Source organism: Phasianus colchicus, chromosome 7 (assembly GCF_987193195.1).
Source record: "Phasianus colchicus chromosome 7, bPhaCol1.hap1.1, whole genome shotgun sequence".
Lineage (NCBI taxonomy): Eukaryota > Metazoa > Chordata > Aves > Galliformes > Phasianidae > Phasianus > Phasianus colchicus.
In genome coordinates this window covers 18,111,216-18,129,729 of record NC_143442.1, presented here as the reverse complement: position 1 = coordinate 18,129,729, position 18,514 = coordinate 18,111,216, and the positions used below count along the sequence as shown (strand labels likewise).

At 38.4% G+C, this 18,514-nt stretch overlaps 2 protein-coding genes across 13 annotated transcripts in view; one reads left to right on the top strand and one right to left on the bottom strand.

Moving 5' to 3' along the window:
- LOC116232900 (sodium channel protein type 2 subunit alpha-like) overlaps positions 1-18,514 on the top strand; it is a 364,152-nt gene that overhangs the window by 36,734 nt on the left and 308,904 nt on the right. For 6 of the 9 annotated variants that reach the window (XM_090143925.1, XM_090143915.1, XM_090143916.1 and 3 more), the window contains exons 1-2: positions 13,567-13,753; positions 16,604-16,773. The gene's annotated coding sequence lies outside the window, so the exon portion shown is untranslated. The other 3 variants (XM_090143919.1, XM_090143921.1, XM_090143920.1) reach the window with 3 other exon arrangements.
- B3GALT1 (beta-1,3-galactosyltransferase 1) overlaps positions 1-18,514 on the bottom strand; it is a 182,133-nt gene that overhangs the window by 20,419 nt on the left and 143,200 nt on the right. The window lies entirely within an intron of this gene.

Below are 18,514 nucleotides of genomic sequence, written 5' to 3'. Positions count from 1 at the left end.
TGTTTTTAAGCGCTTTGACTTTTTGTTTCTATACAACTTTGTCAAGACAAAGACAAAGTACACTGTAACAACATGCTGTAATTTGTTATTTCAATCATATCATTCTACCCAGGAAAAATACTTTTGATTAGCAGAGCTACTGTCCCTTTGTTACAAGTTTTGTACAAAATTTGGCTGTGAAAATACAATTGAACTTAGTGGGAGGTGCAAAGGCTTGTCAGTATCTTGCTCCTGTTTGCAGTGCTCATGTATGCCCTCTCCTCCGATATGCTATGAGGCAGGGTGCCTGCTTCATCACAGCAGCAGTGCACCGTGGTGCTACAGCTCTGCCCTGCCCTGCCGGGCTCCAGTGCAACGCAGAGAGAAGGAAGTAAGCACTTTAGGGATGAGCACGTGGAGTTCCTCTTGGTCTGTAATTCATGGGCTGGTCAGATTGGTAGTTTTAGCACAACGACTGTGCTAAGAGTTCAGAAATCAGTAATGACTGTAGCTGCTGTAGGTATAGGGTAGCACCACAGTGGATGCAGGTAACATTACATTTTGGCACGCTTCCCTAAAGCGGTTCACTATCAGAAGTGGCAGAGGACATCTGTTGTAACATTTTTTCAGGGGTTTTCACAGCCTGGGAAAATCACAGGCTTTGAAGGGCAGTGCATGGTACTAGAGGCACTCAGTGAGGTGTTTATATTAATTGTCATTGTATGCAGCCTCACTGTACGCTTTCTGCTCTCTGATGGCCAGTGGATATTAAGCAATTCAATAACTTGATGAGCAAGAGCAAAGTGATTGCAGAAGTACTCTCAGCAAGGTAGAATTGAGCATGCAGCCCATTTTTCTGCTCTGCATTCTGTCTAAACAGGATGTTTAATTACAGGAATCACATCTGGGAGGAGCTTTTTGGTTTGCAGAAGGTGCCTGATAAAGTCACCTGCACTACTTCTGTCCCTAACAGCTGAGCCTTCAATTGAATGCTACAGCAAAGACTTTGCCTAAGGGTTTGCCTGAACAGTGCAGCTGTTTGCATCTCAGTGCACAGGGAAAGACCTTCAGGGAGCAAAACTAGCTCAGGTATCTAATTGTTGAGGTCTGCTAGAGGAACACAGAGCTTGACTGCAGTGCTTCCCATCAGTGGCTAGTGAAAGAGGTTTTGCCCAAGACTGTGGCTTCTTTCCTCTTTTTTCTGTGAGAATCACTGTGGCCTCTCTGGGCCTCCCAGAATAAATAGTATTTATGCAACCAGTGTTGTCAGAGGTTAATTGAGGAGAGATTCTTCCTTCCCACTGCTGGTTCTCTTTGCTCTGAGATCATGTGCCTGTATAGATACAGTTTCCAGTTACAGTTTTGACATTTAAATCTATAAATGAGTTGCATCTTGATCTTCTTGTGCTGCAGGCGTGCTATCACCTCTGTTTCTTCTCTACTGGGATGAATCTTTTGATGTTTGCAAGCTCTGTGTTGCTTATTCTCCTCCTTAAGTGCACCCAGAATAGCGTTACATACTTCTGAAACAACTCCATGATAATTTCCTACTATGTTTTCAGGCCCGTTTTGATAGCAGTTATTTTTGAAAGCGTCTTTTGAACAGAGCCTAGACTGACATGTCAGATACTGTCCTAAGAAATATAGCTTTTTACTATGACCTTCTGTTGCCTGCTGGAAGGCCAGTTAACTAAGGAACATCTGCAGCTTCCTACAGGGATGTACAGCAGCTCCCTGTCAGCAACAAACAGAGGGCCACAGACTGTGAACGTGAGAAATGTAGTCTGCCTTCTAAGGAAAGGCTGATTTACGAAAGCTCTCTGGAAGTCCTGCTGATGCCTGGTTTTCTGTCTCTCGTGCATGTAACTGGCCTGGGCAATGTGTAGCTGTAAAGGTGGTGCTGCTCAACTGATAAATGGTTCAATGCTGCAGACCAGATTTAGCAGTGGCAGCTCTTGGATTATAAGAAGACACAGCACACCAGTGTTGCAAATGTAGCATATGGCTTTTCCTATTTTAACATATGATCCATTAAAAAAGCCAGTGATCCTTCTGGTATCTTAAATTCCAGATGGGAATTTTATATTCCGTGTATATGGTATTGTATCTCACAAAAACTGAAATTAGCAGTAGCAAAGTCAAAGAGGGCCTATGCTTTTCAACTCACATTTGACTATTGACATCTTTCCATTTCCACTGTTACCTTTAAAATTGTTGTTGCTACCTCTGTCCCATCACCACGTCCAGCATGTCTGCCTAGCAGTCCTTTAACACATTGCTTTAGGAGTATAATATTGTCTTCTCATTTTGTTGGCACTGTGGTAGGAGCTAAACTTCACAAAAAATAGTAAGGAACTTGGCTATGCTCAGGTAAAGATTTTCATGTCCTCACGCATTTTAATATGAATAACACTATTTTCACAATAAATAAGGCCTTTAGAGTCCTTACTCTGCAGCAGGAAAAGAGCAATGTAAAAAATAAGCAGACCACAATCTGTAAACTAACAACTCTGATCTCTGACACTCCTGCCTATAAGTCCTCTCTGTTTTGTGCTTTGCTATCTATCATGCTTCCCTTTCAGCACAGAAATGAGAGAAAGCAGTCGAGATAAAATCTCTCTCAAGTTCTCCTAAATGACAATTAAGCTACAGCAGCTACTGTAGGCATGGCTGCTTTGTATCAACTGCTACATCTCGTCTGTGGTGGGGAGAGAAATGACCTGTTCTGATGAAATGGCTTTTTAAGATGGATGGTTTTTGTAATGGAGATGCTGAGAGACATAAGAGGACATTTAGAATCTAATAAAGCATCTCACTACATAATTGCAATAGTTGTTGATCAGTGCACCTTTCATATTTTTGGGCTATAGCTAGAAATCTGTGTCTGCTTTAGTGAGGTATTGCTTGAAGCGATGGAAAATTTAATGATCAGAATTTTTAGATATGAATGGAAATCCAACTGTCATATTAATTCAGATGTGAACATGTTTAGATGTGAAAATGTTCTTAATTTTTTAAATGAAGCCTTTTTAAAGCTTGGAAACACTTAAATACATCTTATTTTTTATTTCTTCTCATGACTAGAAACGTAAGCACTGAATAGCTGTAGAAAGGCTACCTGTTTGCTTGAGATTTACAGCTCACTATTGCAGTTTCAGAAATTAAGATGCTCATCTGAACTCTAAGGCTTTAAATATTTGCTTTTGTGCTCTAATATACTGGGACATTCCTTTGAAAATACCAAATCACATAATCTGTATAATTAGCACTGAATCCCCTGTATAGCGAACAGTAATCTAGGAGAATTTTCTGACTGTAATCCCTGTTCCCCACGATAAATCTTCTGCATAGCCATTAAGTTATTACAATATGATACAGTTAAATGAGTAAAATGAAAATGAAGCTCGTGTTACCTGACATTTTCAAGCTGCAATTTTGATGGACAATGTGAAAATGGGAATAGTGAAAGAAATTTTATATTCTTCCCTTTTCACTGACCTTCATTTTTATTTCTATGTCTTCTGCTCAAATATCTAAAGATCTAATGTAATAAAGGATGACAGGAAGCACATCTGATAAAACTCTCTCTTAAGTATCTCTGAATAAAACATTCACTGGAAATGCTTCTTAGCACCAGCAGGTTAGCATTAAAGTGTAATGGTTTTAAAGCAAGCCTAAACACCTTGCAGACAAATGACAGCTCTGGATTTTAAAATTAAGATTTGAGATAAGGCTACAGCTGAAGTTATCAAAAGAAATGTACCCAGCAGTTGTCTAATGCACACTCTGGTGACAATGCTATTTGTCTCTCAGAAAATGACCTGCATCAGTGATCTAATGCTGCTGATGCTGGCACACTGTGTAAAGCCAAAGGCTTGATCATATTGTCAGTCACAGAGCCAGGACTTCTGCCTCTCTGTTTTAGGCAAAAAGTTCGCTTTGCAAATTTCTCTAGCACTGTTGGAGGGAGAGGAGGAAACAACTCTTAAAAGCTAATTATTATCGCTTGTTTGACTTCAGTAAAACCATACTAAATACTGAAAATAATGAAAACTTATATTTAGAACAGCCACTCTGGACAGTGTTCTCAAAACTACATGTACCTCTTAAAGCCTAATGTAAGAATGTTAAATTGCAGGTGGTTATTTGGAAATATCTATGCATGCCTCCTGTCTAAGGTGCGGAACCCAGGTTTGTAAAACCAGGGACTCAGTACAAGCTGAAGTTGATTTCTATTGTGAGCCAGTCAGTGCATTTGCTCTTGAGTGTGTGCATTCACAAAGGCTGTAAAGTCCTTTGCACAACTTCCCTGGCATTCTCCAGCCTCCCCAAAGCCACAGCCCTGGGGAACATTGTCTCCTTCACCCTCCCATGTTATGGCTACAGAATCCTTTGTGTTTTATATAGTACATTAGAATGCTGTAGATTGTAATTAATATTTTTCCCCATTGAACTGAGGAATACGGACTTTTTTATGTTATCTTCAACAACTGAAACGTAGAACTATAATACAACTCCTTGCCGCTGTTTGTTCTCAAGCAGCGTTCTCAAACAAGGAGGATCCTGGGCACTGGGATGAGAACAAAGGTCTCCTTGTCACCTTAAGATTTGTCTTGCAGGGGATCATGTTTCCTCCAGTTTTCTGAAGGAGTTATCAATTACACTTGGAAATCTGAAAGTAGACTTCAAAGACGTATGCTTAAAAATGTTTGCCTAGGGAGGCTGTGGATGCTCTTTTCCTGGAGGTGTTTAAGACCAGGTCGGATCAGGCCCTGGGCAATCTGCTATAGTACCAGATCTGGAGGTTGGTGTCCCTGACTGTGGCAGGGGGTTTGGAACTTGATGATCCTTGGGGTCCCTTCCAACCCAAGCCATTCTATAATTATATTTAAAGTCAAGTTTAGTCATTGGGCAACACTGGCCAAAACTGGTGTTTGTTTGGTGTACTGATAACAAAGGTTCAAGATAAAATAAGTAGAACATTGCTTAAGTTGACAGATAAGGATTAGTTTTAGAATTCTTTTAAAACTTCAAAAGGAAAAGCCTCATTTTACTTTTAGAGGCTCTGGTTTCAGGTAATTATCTTAAAGTTCAGCTGTTTCTTATTCAGAGACATCTCTGGTCTCATTATCCTTATACAGGCACAACTCCCATTGGAATCCTCCTGAACTCTGCTTCTATGAATGTGTAAAAGAGATGCTGAGATTTCCAGGAAGCTCATTGTCACATTTATTATGCTTTGCAATATCTTCCTTTCCACTTCTCCTTTATTGTGGCAGACCTACTGCCCAGATTTCTTTTGTTCCAAAAATCTATTCATTCTTTTTAAGAGAACAAAACTAGAGGAAAAAAAAACACCCTCTGTATCAAAGGCAATGGATACTTGTGTCTCAGTGAAAACTTCCTTTAAAAAGTTCGTTGAAAAACTGCAATAAAATAAAACCTGAGATCTATTTTGGGTGGATTGTGATGTATAGATATCTGATATTTTGATCCAATCTGTTTTAGGCAAGTCTGTTAACAAGAATGTAATTCGTTTGATTTTTACATTGATATGAAACAGCAGGAAAGTTAACTGGATGCTGAATCTATTCAAATTATAATTTTTTCTGGCAGTAGATCAAACAGTGAAATGATTTTTCCAGCAGTCTCTATCCCTGCCTCCTAATAACCTGCTGTTTCTTGCCACTATCATCATCAGAAACTTCTTTCAGACCACGGTTTACTATATAAACCAGACATCAGCCAAGAAATAGAAACAAAACCACTACAATACATGCTCCCTATTGTGAAGAATACCTCACCCATATACATATTATTTCCTGGGTGAAACAAACTTTATCCAATGTATCAAATGTCCACAGCAAAGCTCCTTAGAGAAAATGGAATAACCCTATGACTGAATGAATTTATTCAAATATGTGGATAAAGACAAAACAGTATATTTATTAGAATGCAGCTTCATCTCTGATCTCATTCTTACAATGAAGATGAGTGTAGAAAACAATTTTCTTAGCATTACTGGATGCAAATGATGTATTCAATAGATTCAACAGTTGGAAGAATAATAATTAGTTGGTTATCTGTTGAGCTTATCCTTTAGGAACTAATCATCTTCCTTGTTGCTGAGATTCTCTTCTTCTCCAAAGGTGCTTTTCCTTTCAAAGTTAGTAAGTGATTACCGTAATTAATTTAAACAAGGAGATCTGTTAGTGAGCTGTCCTTAGCCTCAAGTCCATGGTTTCTTTTTCAGGCCTTGCTGGAGTCGCGTGCCTAAAACCACAACTGTTCCATTGTCTGCTATTTAATACTGCCTCAGAAATGTGTTACCTCTCCTTACTAACTGAAACTTACTTAGAAAGTTAATTAATTAGTTCTCACTGTCATTATTTGCTTTGCATTGAAGATTGCTTCTGTTTGTTTTCACTAAAATGTGAGATTTTCAGTTCAGGAATATAATAGAATCTCATTTTATATAGTACTGACAGATAGGATATGGTATAAGCAATAGGAATAATTGTCTTTAAATGGTTACTAATGCAAGTATATTGTGTGCAGTTATTTACAGCATTTTATGTCCCATTTCTTATTTTGTCTATAATTTCTCTTCATATTAGATTCTCACAAGAGCAGGCTGCCCAGGAAAGTGGTGGAATCACCATCCCAGTAGGTGTTCAGGAAAAGGGCTGATGTGGCATTGAGGGACATGGTTAGTCAGCATGGTGGTGACAGGTTGGTGGTTACGCTGGATGATCTTAGTGGTCTTTTCCAATCTTTTGATTCAATGATTATTCAGCCTGTGAAGAGAGGTACTGAAAATTTTTCTGCTGCATACCACAGAGTCAAGGAGAGATGTGTCTCTAGCAAAAAGTCAGCTAATTGTTTTAGTCGATACTGGCTACTAATTTCATGAACTTCCATGTAGGATGGAGGTAATAGGACACTGATTTAATGTTCCCTTGCTTTGAGATAGCCTTGCTATCTCTAAGCAGAGCACTGGAATTTCTGTTGTTAAGTTTCAGTTCAAAATCTCAAATTTGAAGTAGTTTAATACAAATGATTTTGTGAACTTTATAAAGAAGGAAAAAAGTCTTATCCTTCACCAGAACTTTGATGACACATCTTCCACAGAAGAAATAAAATTAAGCACTTTGAAAGCCAAGGCATTTCAATAGAAGCAAAATAGAGCTTTTCAGAGCAGACTATGCAATCACCCCACATAGCAAGCAAATCACTCTGCTGAGTGATTTTATAATGTGGAATGGTTTTGGAGTACTATTGCAAACTTCGTGTCATCCTCAAGTACAAACTATCATACATTTGCTATAGAAATGACCCTATTAGGGACAGCTGTACAAGTGACAAATCTGCACATAGATTGCCAAATAAAGCAGTATAAACTAAATGCAGTAGCTGTGCTTTCTAAACCTTTCAATTTCATGAAATACACTTCTCTAATGATGCTCATGTTGTTATTCCAATAATAGATTACATCCAATCACTTGAGGATTTTAAACCTAGTTTGGAAAAACATCAGAAAATGTAATTTATTGTGCATTTGCAATCTATTGTACTAAGTGAGTTGATAAGCTTTTCTTCCTTCTACAGTCTTTTGTGTCACTTTTGCCATTTAGCCATGAATTTGGGAAAAGAGATGCCCAGCCATTCTGTGCTCTTCTCACAAATGTGTAGGTGATGACTGCTATGATAGTAACTGCCACCCTCCAATTCTGGGCCACACAAGTTTATAGGGTGAGGAGAAGGGAGGCTTATGGGTATGTAGTTAACTGAAGGTTGAAGAGCTTGGAGAGTTAAGGGAGATTTATTGGGCATTTGCTTGGTGTTCCTCAGTCAGAACTGGACTTCCTCTGCTCCCTTCTCAAGGGCAATAACAGCCATGTGGCTCCAGCCCAGAGCGGGTGTGGGGAAAGCTTTTGACTGCCAACAACATCCACTTCTGCCTTAACCAGCTGAGGTTAACCTCCCAGTTATCGCACCCTGACTATGACTGTATTATTCCTCTGATTCTGTGTGAGGAAAATGGAGTTAAATTCTTCCAGCATTATCTAAAGCACCTTGAATGTTTGTTTCCCATTATTATTGGAGACTTACTTATCAGATCTTTATAATCTTCACAAACATGGTTTAATAAAAAACATGAGAAAGAGATCAAAGTAATCCAGATCTCCTTGTGGCTTTGCACTGGTATACAGTATAAAGGACAAATCCCCCAAAGCTGTGGATCCCCAATTACAGGGTTTGCCCATGCATGTTGAAGCAGCAGGAGCTCTCATTCCCACTGCTGTCCCGTGCCACTGCCCATGGCTCACAGAGCAGAACCAACTGTGGCTCTGGGCTCCTCCTAAGGGCTGGCTTCCAAGGGATCTCTGGCCTGTGCTGATGGGAAGGTAAACATCTCCATCCCTTCTCTCTGGCCACATCTTTGCTCAAACAGCTCTGGCTGAACAGGTGTCCAAGTGGGGAAGGGAAAGGGATGCTTTCTGTCAGTGATTGCTTCACATTTCCCATCACTGAAGCCTGACAGAGATTTTATTATTTGTAATTATGGTAATTTTGTGTTGCCAAGTCGTGCTGCAAAATGCCTATGCAGATCTATTTATGTGTGTACTGTTTCTGAACTGTTGGAGGCTTTCTCAAGACAGAATGTGCAAATTTGGGCTGGTCTTATGCAACTGGTGTGTCCTGAGTGCTGATATGGATATGATGCTTGATGTGCTGCCATGGCAGCTTTGTGTGTTTCTCAGGGCAGGACTGAGGGCTGGGTGAGGAAAGGACAAAATAGCATGCCTGTTGTACACTCTGCAGAGCAGGGATGGGGGCATCTGCTTCACACCAGTGCATGCAGCATGGGCAACAAACAGAGTACCAAGAAGCCATTGTGCAGCAGGAAAACTATGGCTTAGTTGCCAGCACTAAAGTGCAATGCAATCACTCACATGACTGTGGTGGAGGGCTATAGGATCTTTAGAAGTGATAGGCAAGGAAGGAGATTTGGTGGGGTGGCTCTCTGTGTTAGGGAGTGTTTTGATGTGGATACTAGGAAAAAATTCTTCTCAAAAGAGTGGTACTGCATGGACTGAAAGCAGCTGGCAGCCTGCTGTGACTTGTGGAAGTGGTGTGGCACGCTGCAGCTTTTGTTGCACCAGCACAGGCTCCTGTCCCACTGCCCTTTGTGCTTGGCTGAAGCAGTTTTAAAATGATTTTTATGGCAAATGGACTGGTAATGGGGGGTAACTGTCTATGAGCAGGTCTCGCTCCTGGAGCTGCTGAAGGAGAAGTGTGGATGTGAAAATTCAACCCTAAAGATTCTCTGAAGAGCTTGAAGCAGTTTTATCCTTTTACTGGAGTTAGAGCAAGCCTAATTTTCTCTCATTGTTTAGTATACTAGCATTTGCTTTGAAATGCTGCTTTATTGGTTCATTAAATAGCATGACTCTATGTGTTTGCTCTCCATAAAAAGTGTTTCCAAAAAGGTCCTAAAATTTCCTTTTACATCACCTGATTTAAAATAAACAGCAGAACCATAATGTGCTGTAACTATCCTCTAAAGCATAGCAGTAGGGGAGTTTATTATTATATTTCATTAACTTGATAGTTTGGAGGATCAAATGGAAATGTTTACAAATGAAATACAGTAAAGCAGAACTCAGTTACAAGCAATGTATTTTTCCTGGTCCTTTCAATAAATTTATCCTTATGCTCTAATGTAACAGGATCAGCCTTCCAACTTCAGAATGTTTTCATGGTATCATAAGTGGTGAATGCAGTGTTCTATATACATAGCATAATTGATGTTAGACTTGGTCTCATGCTGCCTTGTTTCACTGAAGTCAATAAGGTTACATGGTTAAGTGAGAGCAAAATGTACTCCTTCCATTTAGACAAAAATGGCAAATTACAGCTCTGATTGCTTTAGGGAACACAATGAAAGTCACAGTAAAATTAAATTATAACTTATGCCTTGACCTGAGACAGGAAACTTAAGAGTGCTTGGGAATTTTACAGAAAAATGCAGCTAGCAGTGCTGAAATTTTGGGCCTGTTTCTTCATTGCATTTTCATCATCTCATACACCTTGTTACAGAACTTGAGACCTGACCCCCTGTGTGATCTCAGACAAAGGGAAAGCAGATTTTTTGTCAAATGACCTAAGTAAAAGTGTGCCCAAAGAGGATTAAAAAATGTAGTTGAAGAGTAAAATTATTTTCATAAGATTTTATCTTTTTCTAACTGGAACTAACAATATTTCATAATAACGTAACAGAATGATGACATTATCACCATACCCATTGTTATCTTAACACCAAATTATTTTTGCAAGTCGGTATGTCACAAACAAGTCACCTGAATAAGAGACTACTTTCTTAACACCAATAGACCTTGGTCAGAGTTGGATCCCAAATTACCCCTGAAGTTTTAATTTAATTGGGTAAATGCTGCACTCTGCACCAGGACAGTGGGATCCATATGATAAAGAGAAGCATCCAATCTCTAAGAAATGGTGCTTGGCAATAGTACAGATCTGTGCAGTCTCCAGGGGACAGACGATGCTCTGGGCATGTGTGGGGTGTAGCGGGCGGGGGATGTGTTGAGAGGAATTTGTGCAGACATCAGAAACTCAGAGAAACTTAGGGTAAAAGAGGCTGTGAGAAGAAGATGGACTGGCGTTGTGTGGAAAGTCACTGGCATAAACGTTGATTCTCAGTAGAGATTATCTCCATGTGTTCAGGTTTATATAGTAAAAAAAAAACATTTAGTTTTTAGTATTAGTGTAATATTTCTGCAGAAATAGAAATATATGCATAGAAAAATCTTGGAAAGATAATCTGCATTGACTTACCTTTCCATGACCAGCTACTGCTAGTATCACACTGATGGACCTGGTAGCAAGTAGGTAGGCATATGGCATTGCCCAAGTTTTGCATTCACAAAAAAAGGAGCATGATACCTTTTGGCTCTGATCACTTTCTACTGTGCACACAAGCTGTATGAGCCTTTCTGAGTTTATGCTAATGTATGCACATTCTTATACTGGTAACTTATTTTCTTTCAGAGACTCATAGAACAAACAAATGTCCCCAGCTACTTCTCTGCTTCTCACCTTGCAGAGAACAAATGTAGCCTGGTTAAATGGATCAAAGAAAAAATGGAACTTGGCCACAAGAAAAATAAGTTCTGTAATTGATTGGGTCAAGAGGAGCTCAGGGACACCTCTTGGATGAAAGCAGAATGACATTCATAGCAGAGACGGGAAATTTGATCTAACATTGCTAAAACAACTCAGGGGCCTAAGAGATACAAGTAAAAGGTAAGGTTAGAGGCAAGTGAAGCTGAAGCTGTGAAGGGCCTTGTTTGTTCAAGGCCATGTTTGTTCACAACCAGATAGATGGGCTGCATCACTACAGTTACATTAACCTTTAAAACATGCTTGATACAACCAAGATCTGTCTTCCCCTTACTGGCTTTCCCAGGTGACCCCTTCACCCATCTGGCAGACTCATACATCGGATCAGGCTCCTGGACTGATCTGTTGGCCATCAATAGTGGAAATACATATGAATTTGCAAGAATATGTAAAGCAACAACAATAAAACCAGCCTCATCTTTCAAAACATTAGAAATGCAGGAAATCATGGCTTAAAGTTACAATTTTCAGAGAATTCTCTTACATTCTCTCAGCTGCATCTGCAAAGGTAACTGAATAATATATTCCTTACACAGTAAGAGCAACCCAGAGTGCTACCGATGCTATAAGGAAAAATCTAAAACTGTTTGCCATGTCTGTAATAACAAGTATGCCCTTTACATCCCTACTCCCCATACTAACCCCATAATAATAAAAAAGTTACATCTTTTGGTACAAGTGCTCAGATTCAAGCCCCCAGTAGGATTCTCCTGACAAGCAGAAATTGATGCCGCTGCCTCTTGCAGTTGCTGGGAAACAAGTTATAATGGTCATGGGACACTGGCAGGTGAGCAGAGGAGCTGTGTGAATACTGAGTTCTATTCCCCATTTACTAACTCTTAGGAGGACAACAGCCACATGGAAAAAATCAGAGCAAATGGCTTTAATAAGGTCATGAGATGGAGCAGAAAGTCAGTGCCCACCAAACATAAGCACAGCTCCAGCAAAACCTCAGGGATGCCAGTTCCCAAGGTGTCAATCTAACAGATTTTGCACAGCAGTAAGTTAGTAGTGAAGGGGAGGGGAGAACCAACCTTATCAATCCCAGCTTGCAAACTGTGCAGGTATAACAGAGAGTAAAGGATTAGCCCATGCCTGTTAATTAGTCTCACACACGTGAGAAAGAAACGTGACTCACTGAACCTACAGCAAATAATTTGTGTAACGTATTTTTGTGTGAAAGTTTATGTGTCCCCCCATATAAAGAACTATATATAAGCACAGGTATAAATATATATGATTAGTGTTGAATGTCACACTTCATTTTGAATTTTGAAACTGATTTCATTTTTTTTTTTTGTTCTAACGAAAATTTTAGCTACAAGCAGAAAATGCTCCCTTGTGTGAGATTATACAACCAATCTTGACCTCATTTTTCAGACTTTGGTCAAAATGAAACTAGAGCAATTGACAGCTACAACTTTGCACGATAATTCCTTATTATGAATTTTACCTAATTGGCTATGACTACCCACGTACTTTCAGGTTGTTTGTGTTCTTCTGTTATCTACACTTTCCATTTAAGTAGTATAACAAGTAGTAGTTTTATACATTGCTTTCGTCATATAAAATTTGTAGTTTGTTTTCATGAAAGTGTTAATTCTCTTTCTGTCTGGGTTTTCAGTGGGCCTGAAGAAAGGAATGGCTCAGGTTTTGATTTATTTCAAAATGAGCTTGCTGAGGGCTGGATTCAATAATACAATCCATTTGTCTTAAGCACTGCAAAGCTCATGCCAAAGCCCTGAAAATCAATTTTTGAGAGACAGAGAGAAGTTGCATGGCTGTGCAGAGGTTTGAGCTGTTCAGAACGGCGTTTTTTAAAAAAGCTTATTTTTTTCTTGAACCATTCTCTAAATGGTTATAGATTTTGTTTGCTTGTCTTAATGGGATGCTATCGAGTATTTAAGGCTTTAATATGAATCCTGTAGGCAGAAAAAGTGGAAAATGTTTATAAGCACAAATACGAATGTATTTCAGAATTTAAAGTAAAATCTGATCAAAGTAGATGGATTAGAATTTAAGATCTCTTGGACAGAGATGGAAATTAAACCAGAACTGGGATGTGGCATTACCGAGAAATAGTTCAATGCCGTGCTTCTGTGTTGACTGAATGCAAAATACGAGCAGCTTTGCTGTCAAAAAGCAAGTCTGGAACTAAATTTAGGGATGATCTGAGAGGCTGATAGCACAGCAGGCACGCAAAGATGAATAAAACAACAAAGATGTTTTTGTCTGGCAGCGCTGCCCTGACCTCTGCCAGCACCAGCTCCTCCCCAGCAGAGCGGCCACTGGCGGCTGGGGCCTCGTCACCCAGTGCAGTGCGAGCTGTGTGCCTACCTGCCAGTTGGATGGATGGCCAATCAGAGCACAGCAATTGCCTCTCTGGAGGTCTGCGTGCACCCATTGGCCAGCGAGGAGGAATGCGCACTCTGAGGGCTGCTGGCAGTGGCAGCCATTTTGGGGCTCCAGTGTGGCTTTGGTGCCATGAGGTGTTGAGCAGAGGTAGCTTGGTCACCAGCGTGGCTATTCACATCTTGCAGGATTTAGTCAAATTATAGAAGTTATAAAGGTATTCATGTGTGAAATTGTCTCAGATTTGTGATGAAGTTTAAGAATGAAAATGAGAGTTGGGGTCCTTTGAGTTATTCAGCCTTTTCTTCAGCCAGAGAAACTGGTGTCCCGTGAGACAGGCTGATCCTAGATAGGGTGAAGCCTGACTGTGATAATCATGAAAAATAAACACAAAGTCTTACGGATAATATTATGCAAAGTACAGTGAAAAGGAATTATAGTACATTTCTAATTTGCAATACAACAGGGAATATCTCAAAGGCTCCTTTTTCCTTTTGCTTCTGTGGAGCAAAGTCTGGACATTAAATATGTGTGTTGTTTACCTGCTCAATAAGTCCTTAAAATGTTAACATTCAAGTGGGTTTGTTTGAACAGAACAGAGACACATTCTGTTCATTGGAAGATTTCACAATTCCTGGTGATAATAAAGCTGAAAAATAATTTAAATAGACTTCCATTAAATGTGAGAGAACTAATCCGTGTTTCAAGAAATATTTGCATGGGAAGCTTTTGTGTCTGAAAGGTGAAAAAGGAGCTTAAAAGTAAAGAATTATACAGGAGTGAGACTGTAGAAAGCCAATAGGAATTTAATTCTATAAATTCTGTAGGAGTTATGGGGCAAGATTTCAGGTGATAGAAAGTTTTTGTTGGCCACTGAAGTCAAACCCCTGAATTCACGATGCAAGTCTGAAGATTTGCATTTTCCTATTGCATTCCTATATCAAAAAATCTCTGAATGGAAGTCTGTCATCTTGGTTCACATAAATGCAGATTAGATTATGCTGGACTTCCCCACAACCTGCCCAGCTGCCTAGTGTAATGCTGAAGGTCTATACAGTGACACTGCTTGAGATCAGGTGAGGTAATGAGACCCCTAGGCCTAATTTTAAGGCAATGAATGCTCAAACTATTCAGAAGAAATAGTGCAACATTTTCAAACCATGAATTTATATGAATTTATTTTCACTACCTAGCACAGCAGATCTGTCATATGGAAAGAGAGCATACGGACATGTGCAGAGTGGCACAGCTCATTTACAAGGTTTGCCTGATGTGTAGAAAGCCCGTTGTTGCCCTGCATGTGTAATGATTATACATTAATACATATGCATGTTGCATGCACTTGCCAAATGCCTCCAAAAATCTATGACAACCCTTACACTGTTGAAAAAAATTAATATTGCTGTGTACTGTTATTTGAAATGGATCTCTGTGTTTGTTTCTTCTGTGATCCTGCAGGCTGGTAGGTATGAAACTAATGAACGTTTTTAGATCAAAACTAAACCAATGTTTGTACTGGCTAAGACTCTCTCACTACAAGGATTTTACATCTAAAGTGAGACACCTTTTCATCCCATCTCTCTTGCATAAGGGAGATGTATAACATGTTAAGGGTGAAATTTAGCAAATTCCTTGTCTTTTTGTTCCTTGTTCTCTTTATAATTTCTCATAACTGATAATACACATTTTTAGTAGCACTTTGTAAAGTTTTAAGAGGCATGAATTGTAGCACTGGTATTACATATAAATAATGAAAGTTGACATTATAGTTTTCCTAAAAAGCAGCTAAATGGGGAATTCATCAATATACATCATCCTAGTTATGCCTACAACTTGTGAAATGAATAATTTATCATTAATGATTACTGAATAATTTATCATTAATGTAGTCTCTTTCTGTTTGTTCAATATCAATAATTAGATCTTGATTTCTCAATAGTGTGTTTATTTGACAAAATTTCTTTTGTGCTTTTATCTCAAAGAACCACAAATTTTCAAATACTAGGCTATGCTACTTAGCTGAGCCTGATCATATAAGCAAAATCATAGTACTTTATTGTTTCTAGAACAGATTTGTGTATAGAAATTTACCATTCTATTTCTGTGAATACTCATACATTGTTTTGAAATTTGTCTTCTATTTGTGCCAATAAAACTCGGATATGTGAATATTCCAAGGATATGCTAAAGAGTGTGAAGAAAGTCAAGTAGGCGATTAAAAATGTGAATCACAAGCTGGTACTTCTTTGTGAAATTAATAAGAAAATGGTGGACTGAGCATTTAGTTAGTCATTTCCTAATTAGAATATTGAAAAAATACTGGAGATATAATACAGAAAACATTTGAAAAAGGATAAATTACTGTAAGCTTTCTGAATTGTACAGAGGGTACTGAATACATATTTGGATAGATTATACATTCTCTGTTGAGTACAAGTGTGATTCTGCTGCTCTATCTCCCTTGTGTAAGTAATTTTCCTTCTTTTTGGAAGAGACTGTTTTTGTATTATTTTCCTCTTCTTCTGTGTGATTTAGCAGCTGCATCTCTGACACAACCTTGATACACTTGAACAACTTTGTAATATGGTACCAATAATAGAATATTTAACAGTTGCAGAAGTAGAATAAGTTGTTTGTTGTTGTTGTTTGATTGTTTTAAAAGTAGGAATTCTTAACTAGATTATAGATTAAAGGGAAAATATGATTATAACCCAGACCTGGCAACATCTGTTATTACAGATAATAAGTTTTATTTTTTTGCAGAGGGTCCACTTTCCAGTGGCTCTTGACAGCAATGAACCTTGATAACAGCTCAAAAATTAACCTGCTGGGATGTTTTTATTCTGGAAATGTACTGAAATCACCGCAGTGAACTGATTTATGTGTAGACTTAGAGGTGGCTTTACTTTTGGGATTTTACCCTATGGCAAAATTGTTTTTTAAACCAAAATTCTTCTATTGGTTTCAGAACATTTTTGATGCTTCTTGAATAAATATTTCATTAAATTGATGTGTGAAATGGAGATATCCAAGTTGGCTAATATTTTATTTTTCATAATTCACTCAGGTGTTATATGTACCAACAATTCTACACATGCAGTCATGAGACAATGATCACTGTCTTCCTACTTTTCCCGGAAACCTCATCTAAAGGACACAATGAGAAGCGTAGCTCACAGCCAGGATGCCTTTGACTTCCTCAGCCACCACTTCATATCAGAAAATCTTAAGAATCAGGTTGGTTTGATTGACTAATATGTATCAGAGAAATATATCACAATTAGGAAGCCCAGAAACAAATGCAACTGTTTCCTGGTCAGTGAAGCATGAGATTAAAGGCTGATGCCCAAATGTGAGAATTTAATTAACAAGATGATTTATGTCTATGGTACAAAAGTATAATACTGCTATTTATGTTACATATTCTAGCACAGCATGGTTCCCATACATGTAAATTATAAAATAGTTTATTATGAGTAATTAAATACTTATCTAGAATAACAATGCACAGTGCTATAAAGAAGTGGAAAATGAGAAATGCAGTGCAGAAGTGCTGCTTATTCTTCAATTTCTGTTGTTTTCCACTCTGAACAATATATACCAAAAACTCCAGTGATGTAAGATACTCTGGGTATTGCAGTTTCATAATTTCGAATAGGTTTGGGGATAAGTTGACTCAGGAGTTATATAGCAATTATATCAGTTATAAGGGCAGAGAGAAAATCTAATGTTCGTAATGAATATAGGGTAGGAAGAGCCTTGTCTTATGCAGATGTTTGCAGCTGCATTGTGCATGGGACATTACTACAATCTATCTCCTAGAATTAAAACAAATAAAGAGCAAATTTACTTTCTTTGTGATATATTCCTAATAGAAACATGGGACATATATTGATTGATACGCATATGTGTAAAAAGAGAGGAAAGCTGAAGATATATCCTGGCCTTTCAAATAGCGTAGGGAATGTGCATTTATATGTACTTATGTGTAAATTTGTGTAGTTGGCCTAGACACAAAAAATAGAGATGTCAACCAGATGTGACCCAGAAGCCCTTAGTGCATGGTAAGCCCTATTGAGTAGCTGCTCTTATTACTTTGAACACAAGATATTAAATACAATTAAATACCTTATAAAAGTGATTACAGAGATTGTGAAACTGTTTTGGTTCAGGATAATGAGGTAAAAAAAGTATGTTTAGAGCAGCAAGTAAATACATTCCATGTTAGCAGACTATCTTATCTAAGCCTGGCCTTGTGATTTCTTTTATCATTGTTTCCTTCATCTTACAGTCATATAATTAAGTGTTCCTAGTTATCAGCTTATAAGGAGGGGCTTTGAATAAAGCTGTTTGGAAATTTGGATGAGGAAATAGCATAATTGTATGCTTTCATTGTTCTTTGTTCTCACCAGTGCTTGTTTCATCCTCACAATGTATCACTGTCTGGTCACTTTTCTTCTTTGCTAGATGCTGTTCTCCTCTTGTCATGACATCTGCTTACAGTCTTTGTTATGGATTTCACTGCAATGTCATTCTTTCAGATGCTGCCAAAGGCTGGTATTTTTGGGGAAAAGTCTATCTAAAAAAAATTCAATTCAGAAGGTGTATAACATGAAAGTGAGCATTAGGTATTCATAATCAGTTTTGAGTTCTGCTAAAATCTGTGATTTTATGGCATGAGACAAAACTTCCTTAAAGAGCGTGTGGTTATTGTGACTTCTCCTGACACTGTTTGCTGTTTTTCAGTATTATGATAGAATTTTGCAAGAACAAGAATCTGGAAGTATCTGTAGCTTCAGTACCAGTTGCTACAGTGCTGCTTTTTCTACAATGTTGGCAGAAACTTAAGTCCATTTTTTTTCTCTTCTGTTACTTTCCTACTTAAAGAAAAAAAAATGCAGTGAAAAATGCAGATTCTGTGGTAAGTTTTTATACCACTTCAACTCTTCCTGTCATAACTTAGGAATGTGTGTTTCTA